This window comes from Mus caroli, chromosome 19 (genome assembly GCF_900094665.2).
Source record: "Mus caroli chromosome 19, CAROLI_EIJ_v1.1, whole genome shotgun sequence".
Classification (NCBI taxonomy): domain Eukaryota; kingdom Metazoa; phylum Chordata; class Mammalia; order Rodentia; family Muridae; genus Mus; species Mus caroli.
This window is the reverse complement of record NC_034588.1, coordinates 32,005,579-32,027,887: the sequence shown is the minus strand read 5'-3', so window position 1 is coordinate 32,027,887 and position 22,309 is coordinate 32,005,579.

The following is a 22,309-nucleotide window of genomic DNA, read 5'->3' as shown; positions in this document are numbered from 1 at the left end:
AAGCAAAGACAAGGGATTCATACACTGTGGAGAAAAGTGTACTGAGTGATGGTGAAGCACAGGCAGATATGAGGAGTCCATAGTGAGGTCCTGGCCTAGCCAGCTACCAAAGACCATCTGGGTATGTGGTCATGCTGAACCTCGGGTATGTGCCAATGTCAGTGGCCTCACTTACTACCGAAGGCCAAGCAGATGTCTGTGGTCTAGGCTTCTACCAGAGACCATGTGGCTATCTGAGGGCCGTGTTGTTGAAGGAGACATGCTTATCTGAATGACAAACACTGCCACCTGAGACCATGGGCTCAGGCTGCTACCAGGGTTGTGGGGTAGGGGGTTCAGGTGGAGGATGCATGTCTAATTGTGGTCCTATGGTAGCTTGGTCTGTGTTGATACCCCAGGCCCATGATATCACCAAAAGCCATACAGAAGTCCCTGGTATGGACTGCTACCTGTGGCACCATGCTGAGATTGCTGTGCCTCTTGCCAGACACAACACTGGAGAGATCTGACCCACCTGTCACCTGGGCAACACAGTAGGGCTGATCCTGACAGTGGGTGAGCAGATGAACTGACCCCTTCTGCTGTGGGGTGGCTTGGGCGTAAAGGAGAGAATCTCCTCCTTTCCCTGCAGCAGGCAGGAGACCAGGCCCCACACCTGCACCTCTCCTGAACAGCACAGTAGAGCTTGTCCTGGTAGCAAGGACATGAGCGAGCCAGTCCCAAGGACAAGGAGAGGAGGAGAGCCTCTTGCTGACTTCAACATTGGGTAAGCTAGCTGGGTCAGTCCTGGTGAGCTCTCCCTAGTGAAGTGGGCTTAGGAAAGTTGACAAGCTGACCAATTCATCTCCCTCCCAGACCCAGATCCAGGGCTATTAGTTGGCCCACCCCAACGTCTACTTCATCTATAATCTTCTGGAGCATGTGAGAGAGCCACAGATCCTGCCAATCCAAAGTTACAGGATCTCTATAACACAGGACAACAACAGGATATCTGTGAAGAGTTTTCATAAGGACCCAGTATTGATAGTATAGCAGAAGCCAGAGGCTTCAAAACAGAACAGCAACTCATTGCAAAGAAGGTTTTCAATAGAAGTCATGTGGACAAAAGGGTATATTGTATGGCATATTGTGACATACTACAGCTTCCATGACAAGATTGTTTTTAAACTATTCTATTTATTTTGTGGGGAGAGGTTGTAAGGGCAGAGGGTGAATACAAAGGAACAGAAAGAGGACGGGGATTGGGGTGGACGATGTGAAAATCACACAGAATCAATATAAAGTTTAAGAAAAATAACCTGAATTTCATTAAGTGCGTGCCTTATTTTCTACTTTATCTTTTTCCTCTGATTTCCCTTGGCTACAGCTGCGGCTTGTTAGTAGTAATTTGTAGACAGTTTCTTTCTTCTAGAAAAGACTATGTTTCTTCTCTAAAGGTCATCTTTTAGTCACTGTGAGAGCTGCATCAACTGTAATAAATATTCGTCTTTCCTAACAAAGCAATGAGCAAACACAGCCCAGGACACAATGTCATCATCTTATCATACGCTTATCCTAATCTCTGAGATGGTGAAAACACCTCCCGGAAACTGTGAGGAGGACCAGTCATGTTTAAGGCCCAAGACTGCAGCAAGAAGGGTTTCTATTATTCTTTCCCTTTAAGGAATCATCAAATAAGTTGTTTTCCTTCTTAGAAGTGGGTTGTGTTCTCATATTCAAGGATTCATTTGAGTGCTTGGCTTGCATTGTTTTTAGGGTGGTTATGTAAAGCCTCAAATTATAGAGATAAAAATATAACTCTAAGACATAATAATAAAGACATATACAATTTCTATTTATAGAACACAAAAGTCTAGGCTCTCTATTTGCTGACTAGTTGTGGCGTAGCATGCATGGAAAATGTCCTGTTGTTTTCTAAAGAGATTTAGTTATGAAATCACAGTGTGAGTGAGGTATGGAGACAGCATAGTGTAAAGATCTGACTAGATTTGGATTCAGGCTATGTTCTCATTTTCTGTTTTTTTCAGAGTGTTATTTTAAACACTCAGTATCTTTTTATTGATTTATAACAAGTATTTCTAATTTAGAGGCTTATAAATACTAGAAATAATACACAGTGACTAACATGTACTAGGTCCCCAATAGCTAGAGGATGGACTGACAAAATTAATTCACTTTTGATTATGTGTGCAGAGGGGTGCTGATTCAGCCTTGATGGTTGTGGTTATACCCAGACCCCATGTGTGGCTTTACCACACATCAACCAAGTGACCAGTCCAATAATGTAGAATGTAGCCATTCTTAGTGCCCAGGGCTGCAAACTAAAAAAAAAATAATTTCCAATACTTTTTATGTGTTTGATGGAAAGTCCTAAGAAAGCAGAGAACGAAGGCCTGTTGTTTTCCTAACTTAATACAATTCTTGACTGTAGAGGACCCGCAAATATTTAACCAGTATATAAACATCCATACTAAATTAAAAAGCCATTTTCATATAAACTTTTCTTTACTCCAGCTTATTCATTGACATTGACTTTCTTGTATCAGAGATACTGACACATTATTTTGCTTCATAATTAGTTTTAGATTTTAATTAAATATTGCATAATTTCTCCCAACACCCATCTCATCCTTCTAAGTAATGCTATGTCCTGACTTCCTCTCAAATTCATGACTTCTTTTTCCATATTTAATGCTGCATACATTATCCATATGAAAAATATAATAATAGAATATGCTAAATACATTTATTATTGCTTGTACATAATTTCACTGTTGACTAGTTGGTATCAGATAACTAATTAGGGGTCTCAGCCCTGGGAAAGACTAATTCTGCTACTTTCAGTAGTCATTAAATTGCTTTTCATCTAAGGTGGATGCCTAGGTAAGGTAATTTCTACATATGTATATGTATGTAGTATGCACATATATACATGGATGTATATGTGTTTATATATGTGGAATCAGAAGTGCATGTTTAGAGGACATGGACATGTGTGCATGTGAACAGCCTTTCTTAATTGTTCTCAAATTTATCTGATGAGGCAGAGTCACTTTCTGAACTTTGAGCTCATCAATTCCAGCTAGCCCAGCTTATTCCAGAGGTACCCTGTCTCCACCTCCCAAGTAATGTTATTATAGGCAGTTTCAAGGTTTGTCTACCTGGAATTTACATGGGTCCTAGAGATCTGAATCCCAATCCTCATACTTCAGTGATAAGTGCTTTATCTACTGAGCCAGTCCCACCTGCAGTTCTAATGGCAGTTTTAAGCACAGGAAAATGTCAAGCTGAAATCCAGAGATTAGAAACCCAGGAAATCCATCTATAATGGGTAGCAGCAGTGTAGGCAGATTCAGAGGCATAGATCATAGACCCCAGCATCCTGTTTCGATTTTTAATTATTCAAATTTAAATCGGTATTGAGGCCTTCTAGCCAGGAGGCTGCTTTGAGATAGGAGCAATAGATAGAACAGTTAATTCCAGGAAAGAGAGAGTTGTTTCCTAGGAACTAGAAGTCTGGTCAAAGGAAAAAAATTAGCACTACTTCACAAGATGAAAAACAACTCTCTTACCTCCCATCAGCAGTAGCACAATATGGGGCCATCTATCCAAGAGAGATGTCTGAGGTTTAAGAAATACAAATATGTCTATGGATGTTATTACTCAAATAAGAGTTGAAAGATTTTGTGTTAGAGAGTGGAAGACACTCTCCATTCATTAATGCATCACCCTTCCCTTGACTTTAGCATCAGTCATTTAAAGGGACAGAGTGTTCTGTTGAAGACATCCCTTCTTATGGTACCAATTTCAATGCAGATGCCTCATGTGTTTCATTGACACTGACCTGACACAAGGCACGCAAAATCTCGTAAATTAAAGAAATGCAATGGATAAGTGACTGCTTAGCCTAGTCACTCCTTTTATAGAGCCTCTTGCAAGTGTCTTTCTCTGTACACATTTTTCTGTGCATATTTTCTGTCATACCTGAACACAGACTTAATACCTATGGACTTGATGTTAGGTTGATGTTTACATTTTGTCTTTATGAGTTTTACCTCTTTTTACCTTTTCTAGTCTCCTGTTGATCCCAATATTAGCCTCAGGCCTAGGGGATCAGGAATCCTACTACAGTGATAACTGATAACCCCAGCTGAAGTAGTTACTCGGAACACTGTTGCAAGAAAATACACAATGAAAGCAACTTAAAGAGGGAAGAGCAACCTTTAATTTATAATCCAGGGGATACTATTCATCATGGAGTGGAAAGAATGCATGCAGGAGCAAGAGAAATGACATCCACAGTGAGGATTAGTAAATAATGATGCTCAGGGACCCTTTGCCTTTTAATTTAAGTCCACTGATCTTGCACATGGGGTAGTTCCCCCCCCCCCCACACACACACACTTCCATCAACCTAATCTAGATAATCCCTCACAGGTATACACAGAGATTCATATCTATGGTGACTTCTAAATCCTGCTAAATTAGAATCAAGAATAACTGCTGTGCTTCCTTGTCCACCAGAACTAGATGACTAGACCCTATTTCTGAATACTACATATAGTTTATCTATAAAACAAAGAGAAATCAAGCTGGACCTGAGCTCGAAGCTTTTTCCCTGATGGATAGTTTTCAGAGTGGTAGGAGTTGCTCGTTAGAGTGCTAGAGGAGAAAAGGCACCAATGGTTTTATCTGGATGTTAATCCTATGATCTATAATACTAATCTGCCAGGCAGGATGTGCCTACTTGGACAATAGTGGCATAAGCGTTATAGTGGTAACCAACTATGCCATGCTTAGATTGTAGCCCCAGTCCACAGAAGGGAATAAATGCTTGGTCTGGCAAATACCATTTAAAAAGCCCATGACTAGCAAAGCAATAGACTCTGTGAGGGAACTTATCATCATTGTATAGGTAAATTAAAACAACATGAAATATCTATAAATATCTATATGGTATACCCATAGACAAATGCTATTTTCAGCCTAACTTAAGGTTTTCTGAGTAGAGAAGACAGCATTGCTGTTCAAGGTGCTGAAAACAGTGACCATTGACTGCTTAACCCTAAACATTTATACTTCCCTCTCTATGGCTTAGAGATGCCATGAGCATCATTATGAACAATGAGAGAGAATAGAAAGAATACAAGAAAGGAAAGATAGGAAGAAAGGCTATAGAGTGGATATTCTGGGAAAGACAGAGCCACTGTAATCATGAACTCTCAGAACATGCCCTAATCAACATTCCTGAATGGGGGAAGGGCTAATTGAGATCTATAACTCTCTTTTGAACTAGTAATTACTGATAGATCTAGGAGAGTGAGTCGATGTCTTCAGGTGTGTACACATTGTAGAGATCGTGAGGCTTCAAAACTTGATTAGAAGTGAATAGATGTTCCTAACTAAACTAAAACGATATTAATATGATAAGAGATTTGTAGGAAGGATGAGGGAGAGGTTGACATAGAGAAAATAGGTAAAAGAAGATAGAGTGTGAACATAATCAGTGCACATTAAATATAGGTATGAAATTGTCAAGTCATCCTAAATACAACCACTGAAAGATGGGTGATAAAATCTTGTAGGATGTACTAGAAACAAAGTTGCAGTCAGGATGAATCTCTCTTAAAATGTTTTCAACTCCAAACTAAATAATTTAGTTTCACCAGGATTCTGGAGCCTACACCCACTTCTAAAGCATTAGAACTCAATGAGGTACAATGTATCTTAAAACTCTAAGTCAAGCTTTCTCATACAGAGTATGAAATCTACACTTCCAATTTTTGGATTGAAAGAAACCAACTCTAAGTACTAAATAATTATTATTTTCACCATTTTTATTTTACATGTGAGCACTTTAGTCTCTCTTGTCTTTTGTATTCACTGGTATAAAATTTCTAAAATGTGAACTAAGATTTTTAACCACCTTCTCTGTGCCATGCCTTTCACTTAGGTAGCTTAATTCTTAATTCTATGAAAGATGTCCTTTAGGAGCAAAGCAACTGATGCTCAGAGGGCTGCCCCAAGATGGCAGCCAGCTCATAAAGGGAGAACAAAGCTCAGGTGCAAAACCAATGAAGAAGAGTACAATCATACATCAAAATATCAGTTTGTTTATCATAAAGCAAATATCTGGGCATTGTAAAAATGATCGAAAATTCAGAAATATTAAAAATGAAATGAAACTGAAATTACCTACATATTCCACAAATCACTACAATTTAGATTTAAAGGTATTCCCTTATAGATATTAGCATGGTATCTGTGTGTGTGTGTGTGTGTGTGTGTGCACGTGCGCGCACATGTCTCTAAGAATGAAGATAGTTCCTGACGGCTTTTGTTTTTATATATTTATATATTTATTTGAAGAAGACTATAAAGATACAAAAGTTGATAGCAGAAAAATGACTTATTTTACAAAAAAAAACCCAAAGGGTAAATAGAAAAATATAAAAGGGAGAAATAACATGATCCCTGTAAGAAAAAAATTTCCTCATTGTTATTGTTGCTTCAAAGGCATCAAAGAAAAGGTGAAATTATGGTCTCTTTAAAAGTGTTAAATATATATATATATATATATATAATTTATAATAATATAATATATATATATATATATATAATTTTAAGAACCATTATAGCAAAGCTATTAGTTTAAATGATAATTTAAACTGTCAGTGTACATAGTCTGGATTATACTTTCTTGTGGTTCTTCTTATCATCCTATTTAGGGACAGCAAGGTGATTCATGCTGAGTTTGTGCTATGCAGGAGTCTTTTATTCCTTGCAGCCTATACCAACTCCCTACATGTCTACATGAGGCTGAGGCTAAGGGAGTACATTGGTGCTGAGTCTGGCTTGGCCCTGTAAGGGACTGTATGACATGACTTACTGCCCCTAGAACAGAGCCAGCAGGGAATGAGCTTCCACAAGTGTCAAAAGACCTCCACATAAAACGAGATAAACTGAGTCTAATAGAAGACAAAGTGGGAAACAGCTTTAAATGCATTGTCATGGGAATTTTATTTTTTATTTTTTTGAACAGAGTAGCAATGACTCGGGTTCTAATATCAATAATTGACAAATGGAGTCTCATGAAACTGAAAAGCTTCCGGAAGGAAAAGGACACTGTCAATAGGATAAAATGGCAACCTTCAGATTGGGAAAAGATACCCCTATATTTAAGATATAATATAATTACAATATTTCCCCCCTTCTCTTTCCTCCATCCAAACTCTTCCATATATCCCTCCTTGATCTTTATCAAATTTATGTCCTTTTGTATTTACCGTTGTTAGTGTGTGTGTGTGTGTGTGTGTTTGTGTTCCTAAATATATAAGTACAATACAACCTACTCAGGCTGTATAATGTTACTTATAAGTTTGCTTTTAATCCTGACCATTTGGAACTAGGGTAGCTAATTGGTGTTTAAAAGATTCCTGCATGAGAAATAGTTTTCATGGTACCTGAAGGCATAATGCAAGCTTCCAAGGGAGAGAAGCAACCAACAGTTTTACCCTCCTATGACTCCATGAACTACAACACTGATCAGCATTTTTCAATAACCATAATGGTGCAGTAGTGGCACACATACCTTGGTGGTATTCAGGTGTCTTAGTTAGGGTTCCATTGCTGTGAAGAGAAACCATAACCAAGGCAGCTTTCATAAAGGACAACATTTAATTGGAGCTAGCTTATAGTTTCAGAGGTTGAGTCCATTATCCTCAGGGTAGGAAATATGGCAGTGTCCAGGCAGACACAGTGATGGAGAAGGAGCCAAGAGTTCTACATCTTGATCCAAAGGCAGCCAGGAGAAGACTATCTTTCACACTGAGTGGAGCCTGAGCATGGGAGACCTTCAAACCCACCCCCTAGTGACACACTTCCTCCAGCAAAGTCACACCTCCTAACAATGCTACTCCCTAACAGCCAAGCATATTCAAACCACCACACTAAGACCTCTCTAATTGGACTGTGTCTTTCTAATTCATACACAGAAAAGTATATTATTATCATTACCATCTTCCTTTAAATTGATAGAAATTTATTGATCCCCCATATTCTTTGTTTCTATATTAGCTAATTTCTATCACCTGAGTTTGGGTTATAAAGCTTTTCATCTTGGAAATAGTGAATGTTAAGAGTTTTTGAAGTACTTGTACAATAGCACTGAAATTTAAATTTACATTGGATGAGTATTATATGTGAGTTTTCTCAAAGTTCTAATGCATTAAGAAATTTACAAATCTACAGGTGGACCTATAGAAACACAGAGAGTGCTCATTTATCACAGATGGCATATCCTTAAAATCCAATTTAAAAATTACGCAGTATTACATAAAAGAATAGCAAGAGGTAAATGACTTATTGTTATTGATAGCATTCCTGAAAGTAATTGTTTTTATAAGACCTGTGTTAATTTTATGATTTAGGCAATCCTTTTTATTCTTTTAACTTACCTTTCAAAAATAAAATAGATGTTTTGGTTTAGAGGACATCTAATTTTTCATATGGATCGCATTTTTTATAATTTCTAGAATTCAGCTGCTCTTCAGTAAATCTTATTAAAGTGGCATGCACTCCTTGGAAGCAACCAAAAGTTCTCTAATTAGACTTAAGATCTTGTGATGGTTTGTATATTCTTGGACCAGGGAGTAGCACCATCTGGAGGTGTGGCCTGGTTGGAATAGGTGTGACCTGGTTGGAATAGGTGTGTCACTGTGGGTGTGGGCTTAAGAATCTCACCCTAGTTGCCTGGAAGTCAGTCTTCCACTAGCAACCTTTGGATGAAGATGTAGAACTCTCAGCTCTGCCTGCACCATGACAGCCTGGATGCTGCCATGCTCCCACCTTGATGATAATGGACTGAACCTCTGAGCCTGTAAGCTAGCCCCAATTAAATGTTGTTTTTTATAAGACTTGCCTTGGTCATGGTGTCTGTTTACAGCAGTAAAACCCTAACTAAGACAGACCTGATGAAGAAGAGTGCAATTATGCCTGATACTGGAAAGCTAAGCAAAAACTCAGAGCTAATAAGGTCATGCTATAGAGGGGTCCTGTTGGACCCACAAGGAGATGAATAATGACACAGAGACTTTTAAATTTTATTATACCTTAGGCCTTAGCGAGGCTACCACCCAGCTAGTTCATCTAACTTCATTAACCTGATTATTCTAGTCCACATCCTGCCACATGGCCTGTTACCTCTCTCTCAGTCTCAATATGTCCAACCATATTGACAGCTATGTTCAGCTGTCAAATCCTCCCACCTCTTCTTCTCCCAAGGACTCCTCAGCCCATAAGTCCTGCTTTCCATTTCCTGCATAGCCATTGGCCATCAGAGCTTTATTAAGCCAATCAGCAAGGGAGGAAGGTGTATGAAACACCCAAAATACCATAAGAATAAAAATACCAAAATCCAGCCAGTACTAAGCTCTCTTCTGGCAAAGAATTAACAACTGAGTAATACAAAGAGAACCTTCATACCATGTGCCCCAATGTCTCCTTTTTTTCAGATCAACAAGTGCCTTTTTCTATAACATCAATAAATTAGAAGAACAATTATGAGAACTATTAGGTAAGAACTACTTTCACAATATTCAGTCCAGTTGTATTTGGCAACCTTGAAGAATGTACTTCACTATCTATCCTATCTTGGTAAGTCCAAAATTCTGTACCTAAATCACTTTCTATCACTATTTAAGTTTTTATATCCTCTTTCTTATTATGTATTACCAAACCAAAATCAACATTTTAGACCATAAAACATTTTCTTAGATCCTAATCAACTTAAGTTTATATATGTTTAATCTTTAATAAAGAAAACTGTAAGACTACATCTAGTCTTCAACCCCATCAGAGACCTAAGAAGGATAAATATCACCTGAGTGAACAGGATATGCCGAGCAAGCAGCTTTCTAAACTATACAAATGACAAAGATGCTGGTTGCCTGGAGAGTCATGCAAGGTTCCTCTGTATTGTTGTTGCATATATCTCCAGCCATCAGGCCCAGAATATCTGGCAGACAATAATTATGAGAAACTAGACTACATTTTCTCAGCAAAGTATGGCAGTTGATTTTCCAATGTCCTGTTTGTCCACTGTTTGGACAGCATGCAGTTAGCAGTTGTGGAAAACGCAGGGTTTATTTTCCCCCTATGGTGTTGCAGGATACTTGATCACACTGTGAACCCCAACATTATGATCTGGAAAAATTTGTTCCTAGTTGTGGTGTGCTGTTTATTCTGTCTTGGTGAATCCAAAGTTTTGAGCTTGCATATAGCTTTAACCCAAAGCTTTTTGTAAATAAGAGCTAAATAAAGTCAACAATAGATCAAGAGGCAGAGCAAGCTACCAGTTGACAGGGAATGAATATCAGAAAATCCAAAAAAGAGAAAGGAGGTATTTAAGACAGTTTGGAGAAGAAGAAGGAGTTGTTTCCTTCTGGGACATTGGTGGAGTAGGAAGATCAGCTGGGTTCTTCCTCTGTCTTTAGATTTCACCCCAGTGTCTGGCTCCTGAGTCCTCATTGGTAAGTCAAAATTTCAGGATTTTGTTTTTTCTAAACAGCACAGTAACTAGCCTTGGCACAGTAGAAGCAAGCATCACGTGGAGGTTCTTCAATGCCCATCATCTCCTTCAGGGGAGAATGGAGGTACTGCAATAAGCAGATATGTCTCTGTCAGAAAAGTCTTTTTTATTATAATCTTAAATGCCATATTCTGTAGATCTCTAAAGTGTTTGAAGATCATTTATCGATCTAAACTATGTCTAAATAGACAAAAAATTTCTTTTTTTCTAGCTACTTACTATCTGCTTAACACTTAAAGCATATACAGGAGGCTAAATAAAGCTTATTTCTGTAATTAACTAAACTATTACTTTAAAAGGCTATTTGTTTGGTTATTATAGGTGACTAACAACTAAATTGCATTTCTTGATTATCCTAAACTGCTTGTAATAGTAGCATTCAAAGACTAGAACTTCACATTAAATTGTTAAATGCATGGCATATGTGTAATACTCTAAAAAAAGAGTTGAAACAGTATGTAGTAACAAGAACCTTAAATTTCTACTCATACAAAAATCCATACAAATATAAAATACTTGAGACTTGTTGATGCTATTTAGTATAAAAATGGATACATTTACTTTTTCTCTTTTATTCTTTCATCCTTATATCCCTCCTTTTCTTTTCATCCCTTGATCCCTTTCCCCCCTAACACTAAATGGGAGAGAAATGAGCAAGGGGGGAAGAAAGAAAGGGACCTCTGAATCTAACCTCCTTCAATTTATTGTAGGAAAACACACAATTGCCACTTTACCTTTCCAGCACAGTTCCTAACTACAGTCGAGTTGTTCTTGTCCTCACAGATAAGTCCGGTCCTTTCCCCTCTCCAATGAAACTTTTATTGTCCATGGGAACAATTTTAGAAAGCTAAAACCAATAGAAAGACAGAGTTTTGGAAATTCTGCCTTTTTAATGCCCGCAGTTCATTTCACTTCTGTACCTTGAAAGACATAGAAATAACAAGGGTGTTCAGAAAAAGAGAATCCTACATCTATCTCCCTGTAATTCTGATATTATTTGTGAAGGTTTTTCTTGAGTGGAACTTCATACTGCCATGTTACCCACGCTCATCACAGAACATCACCTTTATTTCTCTGTCTGGGAATGTCAGAAGTAAAGGGGACCTGAAGATTGAGAAGACAAAGACAGAGTTGCAGAGAGGTAAATGTAAAATCATGGGCTTGCATAGAGCACTGTTAGAAGACATGTGGTCCAACTTAATCTTTTGAGGCTAAAGCATTCATACTAAAAGGAGCCAATACAAAAATGCATCCTATCTTGCAGTACTTAAATCTCATGTCCATATCTATTTGTATATCTGTATGCTAAGGCTATGAATATGACTGAAAGAAGTGGCAGAGTCAAATCCCCACTTACTTTTCTTTTATCTCACTGTATTCCAAGCTCATTTGAAAATTTTTAGAAAGACTATTTTTTGTTTTTATATTGAAAATATTTTTATGCACTATATTCTGATGCTAGCTTCCCATCCCTCAAATCTTCCCAGATCCTTCCCATCTCCCCACCCACTCAACCAACCAACTCCTCCTCCTTTTTCTTTCTCTTTCTCTCTTTCTTTTTCTTTTTGTTCAGGTTTTAATTTTTTCCTATTCATAAAAAAAAGAGTTATTTCCTGACCATGACAATCTTATTCAGGTGGAGAATACTTTCTAAAATACTGGAATGTCTAACATAGGGTCTGAACTGTTTTCAATTTCATTTTTAATTAAAATTGTAAAGTATATAATTCACATAGAGAATACTTTCCAAAATACAAAAATGCCTAACATGGAAGCTAAAAATTGTATGATTTATTTTCTAATTAAATTTTTTCACATGTACTTTGATCATATTCTTTAAAGCTCTTGGAATTATCAGTCAAATTATTTTCATTTGACTTGTGTTTTTGAGATCTGGGTCTGAGAGAAATAATTCAGTCTTGTTAGGGAGTATGAGAATGCTTTGAAGTCCTGACTTAATTGGCCTATTATATCAGTTTCTGGTAGGAATTTACTAGACTATCCCATGGTAATGGATTCACCTATGTCTCATTTAAATCTTTTCAGTTTTTACCTTATGTATTGGGAAGCTATGTTATTAGATACATAAATATGTATGTATATGATGTCATCCAGATACACTTGACATTTATTCCTATGGACTATCCAAGCAACATTCCTTGTATTTTGTAGCAATATTCATCTTTGGTAAAATTCTTTATAAAGTTTGCATCATTTTGGCATCACTCTTCTGATATCCCTTGCTTCCTTATGCTCATTTCTTGCATGGATATATATATATATATATATTTGTAGCTAAAAGATATATATATATATATATATATATATACCTTTTTACTCTGTTTCACTATAATTTCATATTGAAAATACATGTCTTATGAAGTTAACACTTTTGTCTATTTGACTATCTGTTATCATTAATGACTCCATTCTATAACATTATTGAAATGTTTGAATTATAGATCATTAAGTCAATTATACTATTTCTGTACACCATTAGACTTTTCCCCCTTCATTTCTCCTTTCCTACCTAGTCCTCTTTATGTTTCTAAGTGATTGATAGTCTCCTCCTCCTTACTCTTTGAATTCAGTGTACATAACTTTCCATAAGTCTCCCCTCAGCCATTTATTTCTTCCTTGTACCCCTCTTTCTTCTAGTGGCAGAAGCATAAAAGCATCATCAAGACAATTAACTTTGAGCTATACAAATTAAGTCATGGGAACATAAATATAGCCCCATGTAAAAAACCCCCCTTTGGGGGATTGTAGCAGCTGCTCTAACACAGAAGCAGATGCACTGAGAAAGGTTGTTTAAATAAAATATTTTTAGTTTCTTTAGAATTCCATCTTGGTTTCTGGAACAGTAGCATCCTCTGTACTCTATACCATATGTTGGGAATGATTACAATTTGTAGCTGAGTTTCCAACTTAAGACAATTTTAAATTATCCTAACATCCTTGAGGGAGAGATAGATAAAGCCTATATTTGCTGCAACGTATACGATTTATGTCTTCCACAGTCCACAGGTCTCATCTGATGCTCATATATATGTCCCAGCAGTGACTTGTAACTCAAAAGGTATTTGTCGTCTCTGGTAAGAAGTCAACAGATGCATGATATTAGTCATTGTGATGATCCCAGTACTAAAATATAGATACAAAGTCACTTTATTAGTGTGTATCAGTTGTATAATATGCATTCTATTATGGTACTGCTGGTTTTTTATTAGATATTTTCTTTATATATATTTCAAATGCTATCCCGAAAGTTCCCTATACCCACCCTCCACCCTGCTCCCCTACGCACCCACTCCAGCTTCTTGGCCCTGGTATTCCCCTGCATTGGGCCATATAAAGTTTGCAACACCAAAGGGCCTCTCTTCCTAGTGATGGCCAACTAGGCCATCTTCTGCTACATATACAGCTAGAGATACGAGCTCTGGGGTACTGGTTAGTTCATATTGTTGTTCCACCTATAGGGTGGCAGACCCCTTCAGCTCCTTGGATGCTTTCTCTAGCTTCTCCATTGGGGGCCCTGTGTTCCATCTTATAGATGACTGCTGTGAGCATCCAGTTCTGTATTTGCCAGGCACTGGCATAGCCTCATACGAAAAAGCTATAACTGGGTCCCTTCAGCAAAATCTTTTGGCATTGTCTAATAGTGTCTGGGTTTGGTGGATGATTATGGGATGGATACCCGGGTGGGGTAGTCTCTGGATAGTCCATCCTTTCATCTTAGCTTCAAACTGCTGTGCATGCATATCAAAAACTTTAACCACCTGTGAAAGTTCAAGGATTAATTACTCAAAACCCTTATAGACTACATTTAAAGATGCACATACTTTTTAGACATATTAAGGAACTGAATGCCAGAGCGGTAAGGAATCTTAAGTTGTAAACCCAGAATTTGAAACCAATATTCTCTGATCCAAAGATTTCCTCCCAAATGCAGATTCTACCCAACTAAGGAATTTGTCATGAAGCTGCTAAAGCTTTGTGTCCAGTAAGACAAAAGGAAGCAATGTTTTGTAGAACCAAGGATTTCATGTTTTCCCTGATATCCACTTTCTTTATCTTCTTTGTTGCTAGATGGGACTTAACTAGATACGATGATGTGCAAAGATCACATTTCACAGATTATCTCACTCTGTATGCTCCATTGTCATTAAGTTCAACCTAATCAGATTTATAGAGAAATTTTGAGAGTACTTCTGAAAAGTCCCCTTGATTATAAAGAATGACACCCATTTTCTTCTTTTCATATTACACTTTGCTGATGGGGATGAAAATAAAATGTCAGAAAGGCCAACAGTAATAGTCAACCTTGTGGATGGGCTATTTATCTCATGTAGGGTGGGGTGGGAGGTTGAAAAGAATTGGATAGTATTGTGGGAAATATTTAAAAAGTGAGGTCACCAACTTTCTGTGGTGCTGGACCAAGCTTTTAGGCTCCTGCAGGCCTGTCAAATCTCCCCAGCTAGCTCCCACAGCATCTAACTTGATTGTCCCACAAGCCACTAGTTCCTTCTCTGCTATAATCCCCTGTAATCGGTGGCCCCACACTCCAGTAATCAAATAGATCCCCAGTAGAATCAAGACTCTTAATTAACCAATCAGATTTATGTATCAATAATACCACAATTTACAAGATGTTAATAAATAATTTCAGAGCCAACTGATAATGATAAAAGCTTTATCTCAATATTTCTAACCTTGTGAAATCATAGCTACTTTGTAGCTGGGTAAATGTCAGCAGCCATCTTGCTTCTCCTCCTCTGAGAGGCTCTCCCCATCTCTCTTCAACTCTTAGACCCACCTCCCTTTTCCTGTCCAATCACAGACCTCCTCTTCATTAACATAATTGAACAGGGAAAATCCTGCAACAGGATAGCTTCAAGGAAACACAAAAACAACCCCCAAACTACTAACTCCATACTTCTTTCACACATCAAGAACAAACTTCTATCCATTTTAGCTAGTCTATGCATTATTTCAACTCTATTCCCAAAATTATCCTATTTATAAAATATTTTATCTCTGAAAGTTACAGATGTAAAATTTAGGTAGCTATCTTACCATGTAAATAAAAGCAACACATTATGGATGATTAAGCAGCCAGATGTGAAAATCTTGGATCTTGGAGGACATTATTGCTGCACTGAGATAACTATTTAAGGAACTCCCATAGTTTTGAAATTTATTGTGTGAGAGAATATAAATCTTCCCTCTTAAAAAAGAAATTATGTAAGTTAGGGCACTAATAATTTGTACATAAGTTGAGTCTCAATAAAATTCACTATATGTAGAATAGAATCTAAGCCTTTTATCCACATCTATGTGACCATAAGACTTGGCTTCATATCCTTTCTACTTTCAAATGTTGCTTGCTTACTCTGTTCTCTGAAGCCAAAGCTGCTGCCTTGCTATGTATTGTTGTTTTTAACAAAATCTCCATCATTTGACTTTACAAATGAAGACTTGAGACCTAGATACTGGGTTGAAAACACTAGCTCAAAGAGACACAGAAAGTACCCAGCCAACCTTCTCCCTTAGATGGCATCCCAAAAGGAAGCTTTCAGTTCCCATGCCATCTAAAGGCCTCAAACTGAATGTCCCTCCCTTGTCCTTCCTAGAAGTCTCTCTATCTTCCTCACTTTCTGATACTCTCTATGTTTCCCCTTGTGGTTCATTCCCTATCAAGTGGTTGCTTTGTCAGCCTCTTGACCAATGGTTGACTTTATTTAATCCTGTTTAAAATAAGCAGAAACAGGCAAACCATACAATCTCAGGGTTCACAGTGTGATGAAATACCCAGCAAAAATAAATCTTCTGGTTCTAGTACTTGTGCAATTACCAAAAGAATAAATCCATGGATGTACAGTCCTTAGTCAATTTGTGCTCTAATAATACAACTCTCTGTATTATATGAAGAATAATATATGAAGAATAAGAAGTATTCCTCACAATTCTGGGGCTGGCAGGATGGCTGCTGTGTTTTTGTTTAGCAGTACTCAAAAATGTGTGGCTACACACCCTCTATGGCCCAATCTAACCCTACCTCATGACATCACTGCCTTAAGGATAAAGTCTCAAAATGAAGTTTTGAGAGGATAAGCAATCAAATAATGGTAAATAATGGTTCCCCAACATTAATATATTGCTACATCTTTTCTGTACTGGCTACAATCACTCTGCTCTTTCTTAGCTCAGAAATATTTAAACTTGGGGAAAGGACAGTCCTCATTTGTTATTAAAATTATTCATATCTCTTTTCAGTAGTAATCATCATTCTTTCTTCTCTTCTCCATCCTTCCAATTTTATTTTCATTAAATGCAGACACCACTGTATCTATTTCCTATGCACTGGGCTTTATCAAGGAACCTTTAGAGTTAGGACAGAGCTTACCAAGTTTAGACTTTTTGATTTTTATCTGATGTATATGCATATTTGTCTACATATATGTATTTGTATGATGAGCATGCCTGCTGTCCACAGAGGTCAGAAGAGGCATTGGATCTCAAAGAAATAGAGTTAAAGATGGTTTTAAGCTGTCCTGTATGAGCTGGGAACAGAACCCAGGTTTTCTGCAAGAATAACAAGTTCTCTTAACTTCTGAGTAATCTTTTCAGACCCAAGAGATGTGCTAAAAATTTCATCAAGGTGTCAGAATTGAGGTCAGTTCTTGGATTTAGTAATTCTGTGGAGAAGGGTGACTATTCAGATGCTGATGTGTGCATTCAGTGATTCATTTGGTCTTGAGTGTGGCCATGAAATTATTTTATTTTGTAATGGATATCCTTGGTTGTCATCTGGACTTGACTAAAACCCAAGTGGCTAGGTACCCTGAGAGGGACTTTTTCTTAATTAAATCATTAAAAATGGAATACCCACTTTGAATCTGGTACAAAGATATACCTTTAATATGGGCCACACCTTCTCCTGGCAGCCTATAATAAAGAATATGGACGAAAGAATCTCTCAGAATCTCTCTCTCTCTCTCTCTCTCTCTCTCTCTCTCTCTCTCTCTCTCTCTCTGTGTGTGTGTGTGTGTGTGTGTGTGTGTGTGTTTGTGTGTGTGTTTCTCTATGTCTCTGTTTCTCTCAGTCTCTGTCTCTGTCTCTTTCAGCTGCTTGATCTTGCTGTCACTAGAAGTCCATTCCTTCAGTGACATTGCAGCCTATTTCTTTGGAATTCTAGTATATACTGAAGACCAGTTATGACATCCAGCCTTATGGACTGAAAAACAAATAGATTATTGGACCTTTCATTGATAGACAACCATTGCTGGACTAGCTGGACTGGTCTGAATACAGACTAATAAATCACTTATATAATTACTGTTCCTCTAGAGAACCCTGACTAAAACAGAAGCCATGGTTGATAATCCAAGTTTCACATGCTTCTATGTTCCATGACAGTTGCTGTTATAGGAGCATTCCATTAACTTCTGTGGCTAAGTACTATCAGTTTAGGGGAGGGTTGCCTACTGCCCATCAGTGTCCTTAAATTTCGGACACCAATGGTGTCCAACTCTTGACACTAGCAGTGTTTTTCTACTTCTGGACTTGGGATTTTCTACCTATACATTACTAGAACTGTGACACCAGACATTTTGTGCATATAATAGAGAAAATGCTGTCATTTCTCATTTATAGAAATTTTATAATATGAATTCTATCAGAAATATGATTTATGAAAGAAATGATTAATGAATAATTCTAATTGGAATTCCTGAACGCAATGAACTGTATGCAACCAGCAAAAACAACTTCTAGTTCTAGAATTAAAAGTTTATGGTATGGTCAGCAAGAGCAGAAAGTGGAGCAAAAGCCGAAAATGACTGTATAAAAATGTAGAAAGAATCTTAAGCATGGGAAGCCTTGAATACATGGGAGCGGTAGTGGAAATATAGGAAATGGAAGTAGATAAAACAAGAAGGAAGGAAGAGGCATAATAATGAGCCAAAGTTCTCATTAGAGTTGCAGTCTAGATTAAACCATTGGTAGGATGTAGAGTGATGGGCAATGTCCTTTTAATTCCTATTGCTTAAGGAAAGCCATGTGATACCTTGTACATAGAAGAAAAGTGGAGTGGATGATCCAGAAAATGACATTCATGCATAGGTGGCTACTTAGCTGCCATTATATATAATGAGAGGGTTGGGATCTTTGGGGTGATAGCCAGACCTAATTACTATGTAGTGTGAAAGGAAAAAGTCTATTACTCCCAACTTATCTTAATAAACAATTAGTAAAATTGGATAACAGACTATTTTCCTTAATGAGGATTCATGCATTGATCTTACCAGATACCTGTCTGCATTTCTTAATCTGTCAGAAACAATTTTAAACACAGTTTCCCTGTGCTTAAGATAAATAAAAGAAGAAACTATATCTTTTGAATATCCTCAGCAAAAGGCAACTTTTGATTATGCATATTTTCTTTCTTACTGGAATTTTAAAGTGTATTTGACAGAACTCTTTTCTGCCAAACAAGTGAATTATTACAGTCTGTGTCTGCTGTGTATATTGAGAGAGAGAGAGAGAGAGAGAGAGAGAGAGAGAGAGAGAGAGAGAGATCAATATGTCACAATCAATTCGACTGGAATGTTTCTAGAAGCATGTGTGTGAATAAATGAGAACCTAATTAGCTAAAGGAAACAAATCTTAATTTTAAAATTAATAAAAAAATTTATCATTCATTACCTACTGGATATAATGATATTATGGGATCACTTATGAGTGCTGATAGCAGGCACTCACCCATTGCTTATTTTTATTTCCATTTTCCATTTAAATACTTTGCATGTAAGCTCTATAGATAACAGGCACTGTGTAATTTAGGTAACAGAAAATGGGTGTTTAATGTTCCATTAAATTAGAAACTGAAGCTGTGCGATTTGAGCTAGACCAACCAGAAATAATAGAACCCAGAGAGATTATATACACATTTTATTTGGTGATGAAAGATCTGCCCATGTTTCTAAGCGGAAACATCAATGTCTACCATCTGAATACATGTTGAATGTTAAACTAGAATTCTGTGACTGCGTGTGACTTCATATATCAGCATTGCAATGAGAATGTTCTAGGATGATGTTTACAGTTGTGAGTCCCAGGTAGCTACAGAAACTTATGCTGAGGCCATCGAGGGTCAACAGGGCAGAGATCAGAAGACGTTGTATCTGGAGAGTTGGAATCTCTAATCTATTGCCGTAGGCTTGACTCAAATATTTGTGGAATATCTTTTGTTTAATTTGAGGATCTCACACCTGAGTTTATGGTATTTGTCTATTTACACCTTCTTCCTCTCTCTACTCCTTTTATGCCTCCTAAACCATCCTTCTCTTCTTTCCCTGAGAATCAGGCATTCAAACATATAAGTCTATGGGATCACTGACATAAAACCTATCACAAATATGGTAGTAATAAACTCTTATATAGCACTTATAACCTCTCCATCCACAGATTCTGAGCTAAGGTTACACTGCCAGGTATGAGTTCTTTCCAACTAAGTAGAATTAAGGTCCTATTGGACAGTTGTTGTTTACCCCTAAGATATAATTCAACTACTGCCATGTAATGGGCATCTTGCCAGTCCTTCTTGGTATATAGACGTTATAGCTATGTAGGGATGTTAATACATTTTCTCTTTTTTGAAGGCCATGGGATTCATTTAATTTGAATACCAGCAGTACCCTTCTTGTAAGAATAATTGCGCACTGAAGGGTATTGTTCATATATTTTTATTTATTTACAATTTCAGCCATTACCCCTGCTCTTGGTCACTCCTCCCACAGTTCCTCATCCTATTCCTCCTCCTGTCACCAAAAGGATGCTCCCCCACCACCAGGCTTTCCCTCTCTCTGGGATTTCAAGTCTCTCCAGGATAAGGCACATCTTCTCCCACTAAAACCAGACCAGGCTATATGTGTCAGGGGTCTCAGATCAGCTCTTCTATGCTGCCTGATTGCTGGCCCAGTGTCTGGGAGCTCCCAGGGGTCTGAGTTAGCCAAGACTGCTGATCTTCCTATAAGGTCACTCTCTTCTTCAGCTTCTTCTGTTCTTCCCATAATTCAACCAAAGGAGTCCCCAATTTCAGTCCAATGGTTGGGTGTAAGTATCTGCATCTGTCTCAGTCAGCTGCTGTTTAGCCCTCTTAGAGGACAACCATGCTAGGATCTTCTCTGTAAGCATAGTGTAGCATCAGTAATAGTGTCAGACCTTGGTGTCTCCCCTTGAGCTGGACCCCCAGTTGGGCCAGTCACTTCACTGCCTTTCAGTCTCTTCTCCCTTTTTTTTTCTCTGCAGTTCTTTTAGACAGGAACACTTATAGGTCAGAAATTTTGACTGTGTGTTGGTAATGCCATCCCTCCTCTTGAAGCCCTGTCTATCTACTGGAGGTGGACTCTGTGTTCCCTTTCCCCACAGTTGGGCATTTCATCTAAGGTCACTCTCATTGAGTACTGAAAGTCTCTCACCTCACAGGTATCTGGGACTTTCTGGATGGTCTCCCCACCTCCCACCTCTGAGACTGCATATTTCCACTCATTCTGCTGTCCCTCAGTGCTTCATTCCTGTTTTTTCTCTCCCCCAATACCTGATCATGTTCCCCCTTTCTCCTCCTGTCTCCTCTCCCATCCAAATCCCTCCTTCCCTCTAACTCCCATGATTAGTTTTTCCCCCTACTAAGTGGGTTGAAGGATCCTCACTTAGCCATTCTGATTGTTAAACTTCCTAAATTCTGTGAGTTGTATTCTAGGTATTTTGTACTTTTTATCTAGTATCCACTTGTTAGCAAGTACATACCATAGATGTCCTTTTGAGTATGAGTTATCTGATATTTTCTAGTTCTATCCATTTGCCTGAAAAATTCATGATGTCCTCATTCTTAGTAGCTTAGTTGTATTACATTGTGTAAAAGAACCACATTTTCTATATCCATTTGAGGGATATCTGGGATTTTTCCAAGTTCTGGCCATTACTGATAAAGCTGCTATAAACATAGTGGAGCATGTGCCCCTGTGGTATAGTTGGGAATCTTTTTGGTATATGCCCAAGAGTGTTACAGCTACATATGCAGCTAGAGACACAGCTCTGGGGGCACTGGTTACTTCATATTGTTGTTCCACCTATAGGGTTGCCCACCACTTCAGCTCCTTGGGTACTTTCTCGAGCTGCTCCATTAGGGGCCCTGTGTTCCATTCAAGAGATAACTGTGAGCATCCACTGAGACTGCCCCATCTGGGGATGCATCCCATAATCAGTCACCAAATCCAGACACTATTGCATATGCCAGCAAGATTTTGCTGAAAGTACCTTGATATAGCTGTCTCTTTCTAAGTCTACCAAACATCCTAGAAGATAGTGGGCCTAGTAATCTATAAGGTCTATAGTGAGCTATGGGACTTGATCAAGAACCACCTAGGAAATGAACCTCTGGGTCTGTTCAGGAAGGAGTTTCTAAATCGGGTTCATTGCAGTGTTCCTGAACTGAGCAAAAGGAAAAAGCAGAAAGAACAATTTTCTTCCAAGCCTTGTTGTTCAAGAAAGCACACTTAATTGGGTGATTCTGAAAGAGTTTCTCAATTAGAGTATAATGAATTTTTCGTTGTTCTAGCATAAGGAAAGATAAAAAAGAAGAGTAAATTTTATATAAAGAAAATTCCAAGAGAAAAAAATTCTGCTGGAAATCGCCATAGGTTCTGAGAAGTAAGGCTG